The sequence below is a fragment of the Pelodiscus sinensis genome, chromosome 13 (genome assembly GCF_049634645.1).
Source record: "Pelodiscus sinensis isolate JC-2024 chromosome 13, ASM4963464v1, whole genome shotgun sequence".
Lineage (NCBI taxonomy): Eukaryota > Metazoa > Chordata > Testudines > Trionychidae > Pelodiscus > Pelodiscus sinensis.
The window spans coordinates 6381400-6399851 of NC_134723.1; the positions used below are offsets into that span (position 1 = coordinate 6381400).

At 40.9% G+C, this 18452-nt stretch overlaps 1 protein-coding gene across 1 annotated transcript in view; it reads left to right on the forward strand.

The window, feature by feature from the left end:
• LOC142831268 (uncharacterized) overlaps positions 1 to 18452 on the forward strand; it is a 178902-nt gene that overhangs the window by 101418 nt on the left and 59032 nt on the right. Inside the window, exon 2 of the mRNA XM_075941192.1 lies at positions 2996 to 3094. The gene's annotated coding sequence lies outside the window, so the exon portion shown is untranslated. The remainder of the gene's footprint in view (positions 1 to 2995; positions 3095 to 18452) is intronic.

Here is an 18452-nt window from a genome sequence, read left to right on the forward strand (position 1 = left end):
ATATCTGTCAGTTTTAAAGCATGAGTGAGGGATCTACTTGTCAATATAAAAGCCAGACAAATTCTGACCCTGAGATATACAAATCTGCAAGCTTCTCTGTGAACCACCCACTTAATGACACCTTATTAGCCCCTGTCAAGTGCACAAGAGGTTAGGCCAAACTGACAGGTCATACAGATTTACGCTAGAATGGGTGTAAATATAAAAAGCAGTTGATCGCTCCTGAAATAATTAAACCACCAGATATTCTGGAAGCAAATTAAACAACGCTGCCCGCTAAAACCATGTCATTCTTGTGAACTGGATAATGGCTATTCCTCACAAAGCCTTTATTGAAGAGGATGCTGTTAGGCTCAGATTATTATTATTTCAGCAATTTTCATGCTCCAACAAAGGACAAAATAGATTTTTAAAAAGCTGGACATTCAGAAAATGGAGAAATGGATAAGTATTAGGGCTGACAAACTCGCATCTTGCCACTTGATGACTTTTCATCAGAAACTGAAAGGATTACAAGGAGCAGCCATTTGTGAGTCTGTCCTCCTTCATTTCACATGCCAGTGAAAATAAAGCAAATCAGGTATTCGGCATTTATTCTCTAGCTTTGCAGTCACTGGCAATGAGGAGAGGTAAAATGGGATTTTCAAAAGTAATCACCATTGGGCTAAGTTTGTTAACTGACCTCAGAGTAGTGTTAAGTCAAAGCTTAGAGCTTTGGTCACCCCTTTTATATTTTATATATAATTCCTATGGTTCTTCAGTGCAGAAACAGTTATAATTATTGTCCCCACCTAGACTGACACCCAAGGAACCATAATATGTACAACAGCCACATGGAGTTTAATGTGAGTTTTGGTAGTTGAGTAGTTCTCAGGATAAGGTCCTTTTGTGTACTACTTTTAATTTCCATCATGAAAGTGGCAAATATTTAAAAAATGGGAATTTTCCTCCATTACCTTTTTTTCTCTCATTTCTGAGAACTGCTTTGGCAATACACTCCTCACACTGACAGTTTGATATTGGCTTGCTGTGTTACACATAAAATTTTTGATTTGCAGTACTGCAGGTGAATCTGTTAGCAGCGGAAAGTAAAGCGTCTCTTGATACCATTACCTTTTACACCAGCCTATTCAGTAACAGCATGCTGCTTCTGAAAGTCTAAGTAGTGTTCTTGCTACCCCAGTTCAGGCAGCTTCTTTTGTTCAGGCGCAAAGGATGAAATAAACACAAAACACCCTCTGCTGCATTGCTCCAAACTACTGTAATCAACTAAAAATGTTTCTCCGGTCACTAGAACATGATGGGTCTCTGGTAGCCTTCTAAAATCTCAGCAAGAAACTAAGATTTTTCTAGTAAATGGGATTCTTGTGCCATTAACAACATTCTATAGCAAGTTCTATTTCCACTGCACCCATTGAAGCAGAAGAAAATGAACCATCTCCTTTTCTTTTTTCTCTTCCATAAAACAAAAACTAACTAAAGAGATGTTGTCCATAATAAAGATCTAAGTAAAACGCAATATTTTATCGATTAAGTGAGTGACACCACAGTAACTAAATTGAAAAGTTTTGTTCATATTCTCTGACTTATCAAATACAAAAACTGATTTAAAAAAAATCAATCACTTATAGTATTTGTACCATCTAATAAAGCAAAAATCATTTCAGTATTACACTCACCTCTATAAAGCCTATTTTTATGGGCTACAATTTATGTGGTTGCACAAACATTGATAAAGTAGGTAATAAATTTGCCATACAAATATAAAAGATTACAAATCTTTAGTTACAGTTTAATAATCTAATTTAATCTGATTTTTTTTCTGTAATCTTATTTTAATTAAGGACTTTTTAAGACAGAAAAATTGCTAGCACTTCCCAGAAAACCACCTAAAAGTCACACATCTTATGAAATGAATTGAGGTCTATGTCATCCTTTCTGTCTCTTACCTAAAACCCCTACTCCCCCCAAAAAGTAGAAAATCTGTTATGTTGACCAAGATTCTAGCAGAGGGAGCAACTGTGACTCCCCTCTGACTCCATATGTGTTTTCTACCTTGTAGTTGGTCAAGAAGTGGGAAGAAGTTGGATAAGAGCCACTCTCCACAGTAGCATTTCCTGAATTTCCTCATTAGAGCTGCCACCCACCATGACTTTAAAATGCCCTCTCCATTCTGTAAAAAAAAACCCATCCCTAGAAAAGGGGTATTAGCTCAACCACATTTGGTATAGTCGTGGCTCAAGAGAATGTCCAAAGATATATGTGAAAATATTGTAGAATTTGGAACATCCTTTAAGTTCATAGATTCCAAGGCTGGAAGGGAAAACTAGTATAATTTTGTCTGACCTCTTGTATAAAGCAGGACGTAGAATTTCCCCAAAATAATTCATGTTCAAACGTGAGCATATCTTTTTAGTATCACATCAGTTCTTCATTTTAGAATTGTCAGTTGTGGTGGATTCTCCACAACTGACTGTGATAAATTGTCTCAGTTGTTGATTATCCTCATTGGTAACAATGCACATCTTAGTCTCAGTCTGAAAAGGAAAAGCCTTCCCTGACTGAGCTGGAATTGGAGACTCATGCCCTGTGGCCAGTGGAAAGGCATGTCAACCTCCCTTCTGACAGGAGAATTGAGCAGAAAAGCTATTTTACTCAATCCCTTTTGCAGATTTTTCACAGGCACATATGATTTACTCCCTACTCTCTTTGGCCAGTTGATACTTTGTCTGCAAAAGGAAAAGCAGCATTCCAAAAAATTCTCCTTGATGACAGAGTTACATATGCAAGTTGTCAGATAACTGTTCTTAACACACCTTCTTTTGAAGAGATTTGATGTTTTCTTCTTGATGTATTTTACTAACTATGCCTTTTAACTTTGCTCACTGAAGAGAAGACACTTAGCTAGTCAAAGAACTTGTGTCAAAAAGTATCTGCTTAGGTACCATTTGTAGGATTATATGGTAATTAGTTTCTATTATTGTTTACCCAACAGACTTGTCAGCTACCAATTCTTCACCTATTTGGAGATTTTTGATTTTAGGAGAAACTGAATTAGGGAATCTTACACATTTTCTGAACATCTTGGAGAAAGGTACGTTCTCGCTGTACTCTCGTCTCTCACAAGGCTTGTGTGCTGTAGATCTTGTAAAATTATGTGTTTAAACACAATATCAGATATGATTTAAAAATTATAAAGTCTAAATGAAATCTGTTGACATGAGAACATTAAAGCAATTTTTTTTTACATTAGTAAAATTAAAAACAACAACATTGAAAGGAATCAAGAAAGTTGAGGCAAATTATTTCAACATCTTCCCATTGAAAATATAGCAAAAAAAAAACCATATTCCTGAAACATTTCAATAAAACTACGTTTTCCCATAGAAAGCAGGTTAATCAAAAAACATTTGACCCAGCTCTGGTTAACAATTTTATAATAAACAATGCCTGATTGTCATCCCAGTGTATACATTATATACTGTATATAAAGTGTTCTTAACCATTTTTATTGTACATGCTGTATACAGTATACTGTAATGTTTTAGTTTCTTTAAGCCTTTTTTACCCTTTTTGCTCAGTTCAGATGCTGCCGCTGTTACCTTATGACTCATTTTTTGCCGAAGCTCACTCACTAGGCTCTTGCCATTTTGATGCCGGACTATCAGGAGTGCCAGACTATTGGAGTTTTACTGTAGTTTGGAAATCTTATTGGCAAACACTGCTCACCTTCATGCCCCTTTGCAATAATGCTCTTTATTCTTCTGACTCAAACTCTACTTCCACTGGCTTCAGAGGGTACAGGAATAGATTCGTCAATAGAGGACCCATGCATGAAGTTATCATTCAAATTAAATAAACAGTGCATATACGCATTCTGGAAGTAACACATTTAGAAAACACCTTCATGATTGGCATGTATTCCGAACATCGCACTGAATAAGAAATGTGAGTACTGAGAAATAAATACCCAAGTTTTGAAGACTTGAAAATAGCACATTGAGCGTGTCCAAGACCTTAGTCCCTTTCCTCCAGAGACATATGGATGAGTATTTATTTCAACACCTTTCGGTGTGCTTATGTGAAGAACCAGTTATTCAAAAACAGAAGGGATGGGAGAGATGTAGAAATCTTAAAGTCATTTTAAAGTCAATTTTAAACAACCTGAACAGTTCTGACCCTCCATTCCGGAGTCCTGATCCAAAGCCCCATTGACATCATGAGATTTGGAGCAATCCCAGGAGGAGAGTTTGGAGAACGAATAGTAAAATCAATTCAGCTAATGGTACAGCAGAATAAGAGTTCATTGGAATGAGAAAGCTATGAGAGCTGCATGCTATAATTTCAAAGACAAAGACTGGAAGCTTGGAGGAGGAGATCAGTAGTATTTAACTGGCAGGTAAAGCAAATACTTCCTTAGCTCACTAAGTTGCTTTGAAAAATTTTGGATGTAGCTATCAGTCATTGGGTTTCTTTATTAACAGAATTTCTCACAAATAACTCCAATCAATGCTTAGGTACTACATTGCTTTTCTGCATTGCCCTGTTACTATCTGACATTACATCACTGATGTATTCTTGCTGGAATGAGTTTGTGCACTAGATATTATTTATTTTTTATGTAACCTTTATACATTAATAAACTCTTGCATTTGTGGCAAGATGAATGTTAAGGCATTCCATTTAACTTAAAAAAATACTGCTTAACCACATAGGAAACAAAAATAAAGATATCAAGTCCCTGTCTGTAGCTGTAATATCATTCTGTTTCCAAAAGGGGGGTTCAATTACACCTCGCAGTCCCTTGTTTTCAGAATTATTTAATATTTAATAATTTTTCTTTGACTACAAGAAAATAACCTGATCATTTAGGGCAAAAATCAACCTTCCTGAAATGGGAAGTGATACTGTAATTGCACATCATTCTGTCTCTCCTATTTTATTTAGGTTCACTATACCACACTAATAACTATGGCATGTGATATCTTTCAGAGAAAGTGTGTGTGTCTGTGCACACATGTGTGCATGAAGGCAGTCAGGAGAATGATTTTGAATAAATTATAGTGTTTAAAAACCTCACAAATGCACACACACATCAGGACACTGCTGGTTTAAGTTCCCACAATATCTGTATTTCTACCTACTGCATCTAATGAAATCTGGTCTGAAATTAAATAACACATGCATCTATCACACGTGTTAGTCTGTATCTGCACAAACAATGAGGAGTCCTGTGGCAGCTTAAAGAACAGATTTATTTGGGTATAAGCTTTCGTGGGTACCACCCACTTTGTCAGATGCATGGAGTGGCATAAATATACGAGGATATGAAAAGAAAGGAGTTACCTTATCAAGTGGAGACCGGTGTTAATGAGGCCAATTCAGTTAGGATGTATATGGCCGGATCCCAACAGTTGATGAGGAGAAATGAATACCAAGAGAGGGAAATTTCCTTTTGTAGTGAGCAGCAAAGCATAATGCTACATATATACAGTTTCATCATTTCCATAGTGTTGCATACTGCACATGTAACATGGTCTAGGGCTGAAGTTCCTCACCTAGAATGCAACATCCAAGATCATGGCTATAGAGCAGCCCACATATGCAAACTGCAAAAGAAAGAAGATTGCCATTAGCTGTTTCCTTGGAGGGACAGGCTGGGCCCTGCGTTACGCTACCATATCTATTTGACTGTAAGGGAGTAGAGAAAAATCAGAAGGCTAGTTGCTTGCATAAAGACACTATGTCTAGACTGCCATGATTTTCCGCAAATGCTTTTAACAGAAAAGTTTTCCGTTAAAAGCATTTGTGGAAAAGAGCGTCTAAATTGGCACGGATGCTTTTCCACAAAAGCACTTTCTGCGGAAAAGCGTCCGTGCCAATCTAAACGTGCTTTTGCGCAAAAAAGCCCCAATCACCATTTTCGCGATCGGGGCTTTTTTGTGCAAAACAAATCTGAGCTGTCTACACTGGCCCTTTTGCACAAAAGGACTTTTGCCCGAACGGGATCAGCACAGTATATCCGCAAGAAGCACCGATTTTAGACAGTAGAAAGTCAGTGTTCTTGCGGAAATTCAAGCGGCCGGTGTAGACAGCTGGCAAGTTTTTCCACAAAAGCAGTTGCTTTTGCGGAAAAACTTGCCAGTCTAGACGCAGCCATTAACATGTTGGAGTCCAGCACACAATTCGTGGCATCCATTAGATGTTCAACCACTTGTATGGAAGGCATGCTCAGAAAATTTAGAGACCATCTTATGGATTTGCAAATATACCCAGTTTCTTGAAATTGTGGGTACTGCCTGATTCTGCTGTCTCTCTCAAACTCCTAAGTGAACTATCTTCCCAGTCAATCTTGATAGCTAGCCACACACACCAGCTGAGAACTATTATACTTCCAATGTAAATTATACTTCTAGAACCTCTGAACTCTCCTTCTAATTCAGAGACTCTAGAGGTCCTACTTCACAACCTTCATCTTAAAACATTTGCTCACTCTGTTTTTAGGACCTTGCCCTAGAACCCAATTTAGCCCCTTGCAAAATGAAAACTGGTTTGCGTTAATTCACAGCTCTTAATAGCCCGAGTTATTAATGCCTGTAAAGTGCTTTGAGATCCACAGAAAGAAACTGTTATAGAGTTTCCAAAGTGTGTGCAACCATGTTTCTGAAAATCAGTAATTAACTGTATGTGGTCCATGTAGCAAAATTACATTAGTTAGTACAGGCTGTGCCATCTTGGTTTGGCACCCTTGAGATCTAATTGGTCCCAAACCTGGGAATTTGCCCAATCAGGGGAGGTCCCTGCTGGCCCCTTTGCTGCTACTGGCTTCCAGGCTCTGTTCTGGTGGCAGCACAGGAGCCGGCATTAACCAAACAGGGACTAGAGAGTGCTCAGGGGAAGAGGCTGTGGACAGCCAGGGGGCTAGGAGCACAGCCCTGTAGGAACACTCTGAGCCCCATAGCAGTGGAGCTCTGCTCCTAGACCCCACCGCTGGCTGCAGGGCTGTGCTCCTGGCCCCTGGCCATGGGGCTCCATAGCCTCCCTGCCTCTTCCTCCAAGTGTCCCCTCCCAGTCCCCTTTCAGTCAATGTTAGCCCCTTCTGCTGCCGCCAGCTGCGCAGCTCCACTCCGGCAGCAGCAGAGGGGCCGCCTTTGACCGAGCAATGGGGTGGCCACTCGGGGAGTAGAGGAGTGAGAGTGGGTGTGGAGTCCCAGGAGCACAGCCCCATGGGATCACACACACTCCCAGTCCCTGCCACTGACTGTAGGGCTGTACTCCTGGCCCCCGGCCACAGCTGCCTCTTTGCTCCAGCATTCCCCACCCATGCTGCTCCCCCTCTTTCTTACCTCCCTGAGCTTCTGGTGCTCTGGAAGCTCTGGGAAGGCAGGGAAAGCGTTGCTGAGCAAGGGGACCAACTTTTCCCCATGAGTGCCACAGCATGGGAGCACCCACGGGGATGCTGGACCACAGATGGTGCCAGACTATAGAAGACCAGAACCCACTGGTCAAACCTGTACACAAAAGGACTACTGCTGTATGAATGGTATCTCCGGATAGCCACAGCAGAAAGGAGAAAACTAAATCCATTTCTTTTTACAGATTAAATATTCACAAAATGTTTATAAAAAATATCTAGCAAATAATTAAGATAAATGCATAGCCTCATCAAGATGATAGATGAAAAAGGTTGTGAATTTTTAATCGGAAAAATAAAAACATAACATTAATAGGACTTAATGGCATCATTAAATATTTAAATGTGTATTAAAATCTTTCTGTTTAATATTTATACACTTCAGTATCTTTGTTCATAAAACAGCATCAACTACTGAAATTTTAGTTTGCATTAATTAACTTGCTCAAAGTGAACTTTTTTGTACTGTCTTACAGCATGTATTTTCTCTGCAGGTAAATAATACCACAACAGATGCATTCAGAAAAAATGACACAAGTGCCCATTTCAGAGATAAAATTTTAATAATAATATTAAAGTTTTTGCAAGGAGACATAATTATTGATATTTTAATGTATTCAATAAACCTTCATTGCAAACCAGAGTTCACAACTCCATCTATATACCACCACATAGTTGACATTGACTAACATAAACTACAGCGAGTTCAGAAACTTAAGGGATGGGGTGGCCAAGATGCAAATAGTCTTGTTTAGACCCAACAGCTGATCACTGATTGACACACAACACAGGTGTGCAACTGTGCACTAAAGATATTGCACCATATTTCAAAATAAGATATGCAATTTGAGCTACCCAAATAGGCTACGTCTAGACTGGCATGATTTTCCGGGAATGCTTTTAATGGAAAAGTTTTCTGTTAAAAGCATTTTTGGAAAAGAGCGTCTAGATTGGCACGGACGCTTTTCCGCAAAAGCACTTTTTGCGGAAAAGCTTCCGTGCCAATCTAGACGCGCTTTTCCACAAAAAAGCCCCGATCGCCATTTTCGCGATCAGGGCTTTTTTGCGGAAAACAGAGCTGAGCTGTCTACACTGGACCTTTTGCGCAAAAGTTTTGTGCAAAAGGACTTTTGCCCGAATGAGAGCAGCATAGTATTTCCGCAAAAAGCACTGATTTCTTACAGTAGGAAGTCAATGCTTTTGTGAAAATTCAAGCGGCCAGTGTAGACAGCTGGCAAGTTTTTCCGGAAAAGTGGCTGATTTTCTGGAAAAACTGGCCAGTCTGGACACAGCCATAGCGTATCTTATTTTGATTTCGGAAACATCCTTTACACCTTGTGGAATGAGGTTTACAGGGACATTGGAATAGCAAGCCCAAAATAACAGGCTTGCAGTGAAGACACGGGATAGCTATTTTGGGATACTCCGGTATCCTAAAATAGTGTTGCAGTGTAGATGTACCCTAAGCAACTAGCCTATACACACATGAATTATTGTTGATATTACTTTTCTCCTTCTTTTTCCTCCTATTCTTTATTTGATTATACCTTAAATTAGATAGCAGTCACTTCAGAGGCTTCAACATTGCCTTGCGTATGGTCCTGACCCTGATCCTTAAATATGTATTACAGTTAGAACTAAAAAGCACCAAATATTACTGCATACCTTGTTGCTTATTGGAGCAGCCATTTTCTGCTACAGGTTGAATCTCTCTAGCCCAGCGCTCTCGGGACCTGACCAGTACCAAAACAGAGAATTTGCCAAACCATAGGTGGTCAATATTTTCTAGCAGCATTACCAACACTTCCACCACTTACTGGGCTCTTAGAAGACATTTAGTGGTAAATTAGAGTGAAATAGCAGCACAGAACACTGAGAGCCAGGACTGGTGGCTAGAAACACACTTAATGGGACTGAGGGAATCTTGGCCACACCCATGGTAAGTGGACATCTGACTAACTAACAAGAGCTTTCTGCACTAAACGTGCTTGTCTCTGATTTAGCAGGCTTTGGCAGACTTCAAAGCATTTGTCTTACTTTGCCTGACTAAGATGATGTCCATTCTACCAGATCTTTGCTATTTTATGATCCAGCTAAAAATTTATCTGCAAATAGCTTGAACCCTTTTGTAGCCTCTGAACTGTTGATCAAACCTTAAAGCTCCTTGATCAGTCCAATATGGGGATGTCTATCATACTCCTATTACCTGAGAACGTGTTGGAAAAGGTAAATTCGCTGAAGTTCTCCATAACAAAACGTTCCAGCAGCAAGCAAAGACCTTTGCACCTGTAGCACTTCTCACTGATCACTGCAGAGTGGCCCAGGATGAGCTGCCAAACCTGCCCCAGATAGACTCTGCCTAACACACCCACCCAGAAGATTTCTAACTCTGTCTCACCACCTGCGCTTTATTCTTCCAAGAATTTTATAGGGTCAGGAGCAGTCTTGAGCTTCTGGTTATACAACACCAACCCAACTCTGATGCCTAGTCATGCTAGGTAAGCCATTAGCTGCCCAAAATAACACAAGTGGGAGATTTAGCCATGTCTGATTTTGATGTCCATTCCTTGACTTTTGTAATGGAGTACAGAATCTTTCCCCGTACTGTGTAGCTTAACAACATTAGGCTTCAGAGATAACACTATTGGGAGAGAATGGATCTGTTCACACCTTAGGAATATTGTTTCAAGCTGGCTTTTTCCGTAAATTAAAGGAACTGCTATATTGGGCCACATTCTGAAGAATTTCCTCACACCAGAGGGGCTAGAAACCACACATTTAAGTTTCTGCAGAAGAAAAGGCTTCTAAACAGCTGCAAAAAACTGGTGTTCTGGAATCTGGAGAGAGGATTTTTTGTTGCCTGTTCCAAGTTGTGTATTTTTGTTGCCTCTCACAGGTACCTGCTTTTCAATAATGAGAGATCTAATTTCTATAGATAGAGGCCCATATACTCCCTTTCCTTCAAAAGGAATAGTGGAAAGTAGGTTGACAACAATCATATAGAACTGCGCTTCATAGTATGATAGCTAACCTGACTTCTGCATACCTAGCATAAACCCTTCTGTTGAATTCATGCAGCAAGAGGTAGCATGGAGGAGGCGGGGGAGAAGTTGAAAGACAGCTACTCTATGTAATATGTTCTCTGCTGGGTAGCTAATTTTAGTTTATTGCTGCTATTTGGTCTCAATGGAGCTGGTCATGTGCTTTAGGTTAGGCACATAGTTAAATACCTTGTTGAATCAGAGCTGTACTTAGGATGAGTGCGTACATCCAGATTTCCAATATGTTTGCAGATAAGGAGTGACAGAAAGCCAGGGTTTGAAATGAGAAATGGCTTTTTTTTCATGTTTACATTCGGAATGCATTGAAAAACAGTAGTCCCAAGACTAAGAAGAACGAACACTTCAGGAAATGGAGTCAGTAATCTTATCATTCTAAATTAAAAATCACCTTTTCAATCTGTCTCTCACTTGTGCTCTGTCACAGAATGGCCAGGCCATATTTATTTTTTCTGTGGACAAGTTAACCTAATAAGCAGTGAGAGCATTTTATATCTGATCTGCCTGAGTTTCATCGTCTGCACTGATTTGATCAGGTTTCTTGTATGACTCTTTTAAAACTCTGCCTGATTTGATTCCCTCTTCAGGGGTCTGTCACTATACAAAAAAAGCTAGCTTTCCAGTGTGTGAGGATGCCGTATCAGACATCAGATTTGCTCCATTTATGATGTTTGTGCTCCAGAAATGATAGCACTTAGTCCCGCAGCAGTAAGTTCAGAGGCTTTATCTTAGTGCCCACTTGTACATGTCTGAAATCCAAATCACACTTTGGAATGAATAGCAACCTCTGCTCAGCAAAGGTCCAGGGCTGGAATAGTCCAGTACTCCGTTCCCTCCTGTCGAATGGCACAGCTCCGTCGTGGGAAATGCTGACGACAGGAGAAAGCTTCTATGCCCTTTGGTGCTGGTGGAACTAGTCATTCTTCAGGTTTTACCTCTGGGGGATGATGACAAGCCCAAAAGAGGAGAGCCTTATTGTTGGCTACATGGAAGCCTTTTTCTTGCAGTGCACACTCTGGAGATGAGGATCTCCACACTTCTTTAGATCACTTCCCAGATGTGGGATTTAATGCAGTGGACTCTCGCTGTGGACAGAAGCGTTGACAGTAGGGATGTGAAGGACTAGTCAACTATCCAATGAGCAAATGCTTATCAGATAGGCGACATGCTAGTCGACTAGTCACTTCCCCCTGCCCTTGCTGTCTCTATCAGAAAAAAGCAGCAAGGGCGGGGGGGGGGGGGAACGGAGGGAGAAGGGGGGTACTTCAAAGCAGCAGTGCTGCTTGAAGTCTGAGGCCAGACCCCAGGCTCCATATGGCGCTGCTGCTTTGAAATGCCACATGCAGCCCTGGGCCAGCTAGGGTATCCCCAGGCTGCACGCAGCATTTCAAAGTGGCAGCATTGTATGGAGCCCAGGATCAGCTGGGGACTCCCCCACTGACTCCGGGCTCCACGCGGCATTTTTGCCTTTGAAGCTTTAAACCCCCAACTTAAACCCGTCCAACACATTATCACTAAACTACAGCCTAGACTGGAACAGGATACTAAACTCCGAGAGGCTCTGCGAGACAGACCCATAGTCTCCTATAGACAACCACCTAGCCTCAAGATGATTCTTACCACCAACCACAGGACATACCACACTAATACCAACCCTGGAATCTTCCCTTGCAACAAACCCCGTTGCCAGCTTTGTCCACATATTCACTCTGCTGATACCATTATTGGACCTAACCAATTGAGTTATAAGATCAAGAACACATATTCCTGCTCATCTAGAAATATAATTTATGCTATCATGTGCCAAAAGTGTCCATCTGCTATGTACATTGGACAAACGTCTCAGACACTTCGCCAAAGAATCAATGCCCATAAAACAGATATTAGACAGGATCACAAAGAAAAAACAGTTTCTTGCCATTTCAACCAGAAAGGACACAGTCTCAATGACTTGATTACCTGCATCCTGCTTCAAAGACCTTTTAACACCAGACTTGAAAGAGAATCCTCTGAACTGTCATTCATGCTTAAATTCAATACTTTACGCCTAGGTCTAAACAAAGACATTGATTATCTTACCCATTACAAAGATAGCTTCCCCAATTATCACCTCTAATATCATTAACTCACAGAAATTTACCTCCCTCCCTCATCCCCCTTCTGTTCTGAAATTTGATTTGTCCTTTTCATATGTGTTCATTTTTTTTATTGTATCCTTTGGTATATATGGTTGTGACAATTTTCTTCCACTGTTTGATCTGAGAAAGTGGGTTTGGCCCACGAAAGCTCATCACCTAATAAACCATCTTGTTAGTCTTTAAAGTGCTACTTAGTCCCGTTTTTTGTTTCAAGTGAACCAAAGACCTCAGTTTCTACTATTTTTAATCCCATACTTACAACTTACTTTTAAAAATACACATTCAAGTAGATATAGGGGAGGGAATGTTTGGTCCAGTGTTTATTTCAGATCTGTCTTAATGTCCCCTTTCAAAGGAAGTGGAAAAATGGGACGCTCAGGTTTACAGTGAAATGTGTGTTTACAGTCGTATATGATGCTACTTTAATATGATCAGAATAATTGGGCTATGTGGTATTAGCATGCGAAATGTGAAATATGTAGCTTTGTTAATTAAAAAATATGAAAATTAGTAATGGCAATATAAATGATAAACAACATTTAAATGGATTTAATTTCTGAGTCTGTTCTCCCAGTATAAGAATTTCTCCCTTTGAACAAGACAGACATCATAGTCAAGGGGGCCTTCAGATTCTTGTCTCTTAATTTGCTGGGATGTTATCTGAGATGGTTAACATTATAGAGTGACATACAATGTCATTCTAGAAGAAGTTGCATTGGTCCTTTCTCCTGCTGGATAGTTGTAAGAACAGGAAATCTGTACTTCTCAGCCACAATTTAAAGACAAAATCACTGGAAGGCTGTACCAGGAAGGAGGCAGATTGAAAGTGCTGCTGTGCTCTGCTTATCTTGGCTGCTCTAATGGCCTTTTGGTGGCTGTTGCAGCCATAAGCAAATTAGAGTAGCATCGATGCTGTTCTAATTTGGGCTAGGGTCGAAGTGGCTCATGCTTCAGAGAAGCGATGCATAATGATATAGTCCAGACACCTCCACTCCAGTCCAGCAGTAGGTACAGTTTGACCTGAACCAGAAAGTGAGCTCACTGTGTCCTCTTGTGTGCTTCAGCGGTTAACGTTCATTTTGAAGCTATGAATTACATTTCTATCCCTTTCCTTTGCAAAGATTATTACTAATGAAAACTAATGTGGTTTCCCCCTCTTTGCCTAATCTTGCAGAAAACTGTGTTTGTCAAAAGCAGGAGCACCAGGAAAAGGGTGAATTCTGCTCTTCACTATCTTAGCAGCTTCAATGTAGCATCAAAAAGCTTCTTGTTATGAGCACTAAAGAGCATTGCTATAAACAACTGTCCTGTGAAATAAAACAAGCAGAGGCAAGGACTTGACAAATAAGTAAGGCTCCTGTCTATTGGCCAGGGACAAGGTGCTAGCACCTTTCCAGCTAGAACCATGTTAAAGATCATCTTGCTGGAAAGGTGCTAGTACTGTTTCTCTGGACAGTGGAGACAGAGCCTGACTTCATCCTTTCATTCTCTCTCTTCCCTCCTGTCAAATTGCTTGGACTTTCTCTAAACTGCTTCAACCTTTCTTGGCAGTTCTCTGCTGTACCAGAGCTTATGGCTTATCTTTAGATAGAAATGCTCATCACTTAGGCCTTGTCCCCACTTCAGAATTTTGAACTGGTGTCATATCACCAAAGTGAAGTAGCAACAATGCTGTGTTTCCATGGAGTCTCGTAACAGTTTCCCCTATATCCACTCTAGCACTGTATTGCATTCTGTGCATGTATTAGAGTCACATTGGGGTACGTCTCCTGGGACAGATCGCGGAGGCAGGGTTTTTTTCTGAAAGATTCTGGGAAGTTGTGGGAGAAGAAATTAAGGCCCTCTGAGCCTCTGTTGCTATTGCCATTTCCTCATACTTTCCTCAGAATGGAGATCAAGATGTATGTTTGGCTCTTGCTTCTTGCTTGGCCAAAAAGGTTCTGTCACTGGCAGGCTGAGCTATGTGGTGGTAGAGAAGTTTCAGAGGGGTAGCGATGTTAGTCTGTAACTGAAAAAGCTTTAAAAATAATGAACAGTCCTGCAGCACCTTAGAGACTAACAAAAAATATAGATGATATCATGGGCTTTCATGGGCACAACCAACTTCTTCAGATGGTGGTAGAGAGTATCCCAGCCATGTTTTCAGAGAGCCATACACAAAGAACAGCAATTAACAGGAGTTTTGCTGGAATGGTTGTATTCCCCTATGCCCAGTTCAGATCCATGAGGCCTATGCTTATGAGGTACAGCATTGTTGGGAGGTCTAGATCATGACTTCAGATTGGTAAAATCATGCTGTTCTTCAGACCTAGGATAAGCAGCACTTCCGAATAGTCACCGAGATCTATGTTCACCTTCCTGATGAGTGAGCCCAAGCAATGTAATGCCAGAGGACTGGAACGAGAGCACCATCCCCCATGGAAGCAAAAGGGATGACTGCCCTAAGGAAGCTGGCTAACTTAGATAGTTTCTTATCAGTTGGACACTTCAACTGCTTTCAAAAGTTCTTTCGGACTTCAGAAAAACACAGCTTTCAAGCAGAGTTAATTCAGACAATTTCTTTGTAATATAAAGTTATTTGGAATAAAAAGTAAATTTGTTAAGAGCTTTAGCATCTCCTTCCACAAAACAACCTATGGGGGATCCCTGAGTCTCCAGGAAATCAACCTTACCAAGTATATGATAGGGTGGGGAAGAAGTTCAAGAGTTACGGATTGGTTTGGGCATGGAGTTTTCAAACTCCCACATCTATGGGATCTATGGGAAAGCCGGTGTAGGAAACAGCCATTTAGAAGACCAATTGTTTCACGCTTTTCTGTAAGTACACCTGTAAAAAGCCATGCTACTGTGATCAGGGAGACTAACACACCTTTTGGTTGAGTTGCTATTTGTGCCAGTTAATTCAAGTTAGCTACCATAATTGCAAAATCTAGTGTAAACAATCACAGGCTTTGAAAACCAAAGAGAGCTGTCAAGAGTTTTGCTGGACTTTTAAATCTCCCTGAACACATGTCTGAGGACATAGGTAACTGTTGTCTGCAGGAGGAGGAGGTGCAGGGAGGGCCACCCAGTGAGATGGGGAGGAGACATAAGGCACCCCATTTGACAATTAAAATTTTAGTGGAGGCACAGGGGACAGAGCACTTTCCAAGTGCTATCACAAGTCACCTATGCCTGTGGAGCACCCATGCTAGAATTTACAGTTATGCTAGCAGTGGTATTAGCTTGAGTTTCAGCAGGACCAAAAGCTTGAGTGCATTTGTCTGAGAGTTGCTTGCAGAAGCATCAACTCCAGATTTCTGGGCAGATATCTGCAGGGCCAGCCAATGAGGGAAGTGCAGCCATGAAAGCAGCAGCTCCCCTTCCTAACCCTGACCCTCCAGCCATGGTAGAACTTGAACCTTGTAGGGATGCAGTAGCGAGGCCTCTATAGGTTCTGAGGCGGCGAGGGAGGGATGGAATGATGCCACGAAAATGGCATCTTTTGTCCATGCCCACGGAGCCATTCAAGACAGTCTCAATCTCCTGTGCTCTAAGAAGAGAAGGGTGGTTTCTCAATTTGGATCATATTGTTTTGTGCATCATTATTTTCATTTGCTCTTCAACATAGTAGTTTCCAATAAATATTTATAGATTTAACTATGAGTAAATTTGTTGTGTTGGAGGTTACTTAGCAATGCTTAATTACCACCAACAAGTAAAATTAAGTAAGCAATTTATTTTTAATTAATGAAAACAAATTAAATATGTATCATTTTTTTCTTATGAGCTATTAACTTTAGAGGAGACATGACACCCACTTGCTCCTGGTCTTCATTTGACCTGGCATTAGCCAATGGGGCAGCACCTTTAGCTTCCTTCGGGAGAAGTTACTTTGTGTGCCAGTGCATCAGGCAGATAGAGGCCTCTGGATTGTACTGCAGGTGATGAATGGTGATTATCTGCAGTTTTTTATACTGAAGTGAAACATTGTTTCAGAGTTGGGGACTAAATCTCTGTATACTTCAATGACAGCAGATTAGAGAGTGTAACCAAATCCCTCTCTGGTACACTAAACAGGGCAGAGACTTAGAGGTCATGCATTCAATTTGGGGCAATTACTGTCAGTTTAACTTTGAAGATGAAGGAAGATAGTGTATAATTAATCAAGCAGATAGGCATGCATAGCTTTAACACAAAAGATTTAATGGAACAATAGACATGGAACTGGAAAATAGGGAGGGAGCGAAAGACATTTTGGAGGGGACACATTGTAAAGAGCTGTACTCCCATCCCCGCCTGCCCACCCTCCCTCTCTCCCCATCCCTTTTTCTAAACATGTCATGAAAACCAGAAATCCAGAGGGGATAAGCAAACAAAGCAAGAATGTTGCTTTCTATTCTCCAGTTAGATTTCAGGTTTTATTCTCTTTAGTCTGCAGTGAAAGGTGCCAGGCCAAAAGGCCTGGAGCTTGAGGCCATCCACTGAACCGGGGTAACACTGGAATAAACAATGCAAGCTCCTCCCACGCTGACCCTAACAAGGTATTACAAGCACAACTGAAATCTATTTTAGGAACCGATATGGACCCTGACGCTAGTGTAATTGAATGGCTCAGAATCTTTAAAGGCATTTCTCCTTATAACATCCCTGTGGGATTGGGCAGTTCTCTTGTCCCCATTTTACAGATGGGGTACTGAGGCCTACAGAGACTAAGTAATTTGCTCAAAGTCACAGGGGGACAGAGGAGAGAATTGAACCCAGGGCTCCTGAATTGGCTGGTGCCCTAACTCCTAGATCACACTTGCATGCAGAAAAAGCTTCCTTGGAGCAGAAGCCAATTAAGTACTCGGCTGATTAATGAGCTACAGTAGCACTGAGAATGGTGTTGGACTGAGGCTCCCCATTTTATGTAATCTGCCACTGAAATAGCAATGACCAATCGAGTTAATATGAATCCATGCCCTGGAAATATAAAGGACTCTGTCTCTCTTTTTGCATTATCTCCTGAAATTTCAAAGGGTTAGTCTTCTAATTACTTCTCAAATCTAATTTGCCAAGATAAGTAATAATTTCCCCTCTTCTATGAAATGTAGATGTAAGGAGCATGTCAAACAGCTTGCAGTAACTCAGGAGAACAGTGCTCCCCAGATGCTACATCTGTTTCTCATCTATCATTTTCTTTTTTAACATTTGTGTTTACTCTCCTGCAGCTTATGAATAACTAAGTTTTGTCATCAGGGAAAGTCACCTCTGAATGCTCCTTATTACTTTTTAACATATTGATTTGGACTGAGGTAGGTTTCAGTGAGGCGCCCACTGTGGTGGATGCTGTAGAAATATCTCGGTGCAACAACCCTTGCCATGCAACTTAAAAAGGCCAACAGTTGAAGAGTGGGACTATATGATGCAAAACACAAGCACAGGACCAAGGTTAGTGAGAGTGATGAAGTGGTGGGGAGAGAAACGTGGAGGTAAGAGGAGAATGGGTGAAAGGAGAGACAGGAAGAAAAAAGTGTACATAAATTTGGGATGCAAGGGGCAGAAATTATGAGAGAGGAGTGTGAAAGTGGGGAAACACAACCAAAGTAACACTTGTGCAAATTGTATGTCTAGAAGCTATAAAGGCCTCTCCTAGCTGCTCCTGTTCCTAATGAAGAAAAAGAGGAAGAGACTATTAGGCTCAGTGGCATTTGTTTCTGTGAGGATGGAAGGCTATAACTTCACTCGGGAACCCTCAGCTATAGTTCATGGAGGCTGCTTTGAAGAAGGAGCTCCCACCATTGTTGTTGCTGAAGTACAATAATGGTTTTACATTTATGTATGGCGAAATAATGGGCCTGTTGTCTGTTAGTTTGCAAA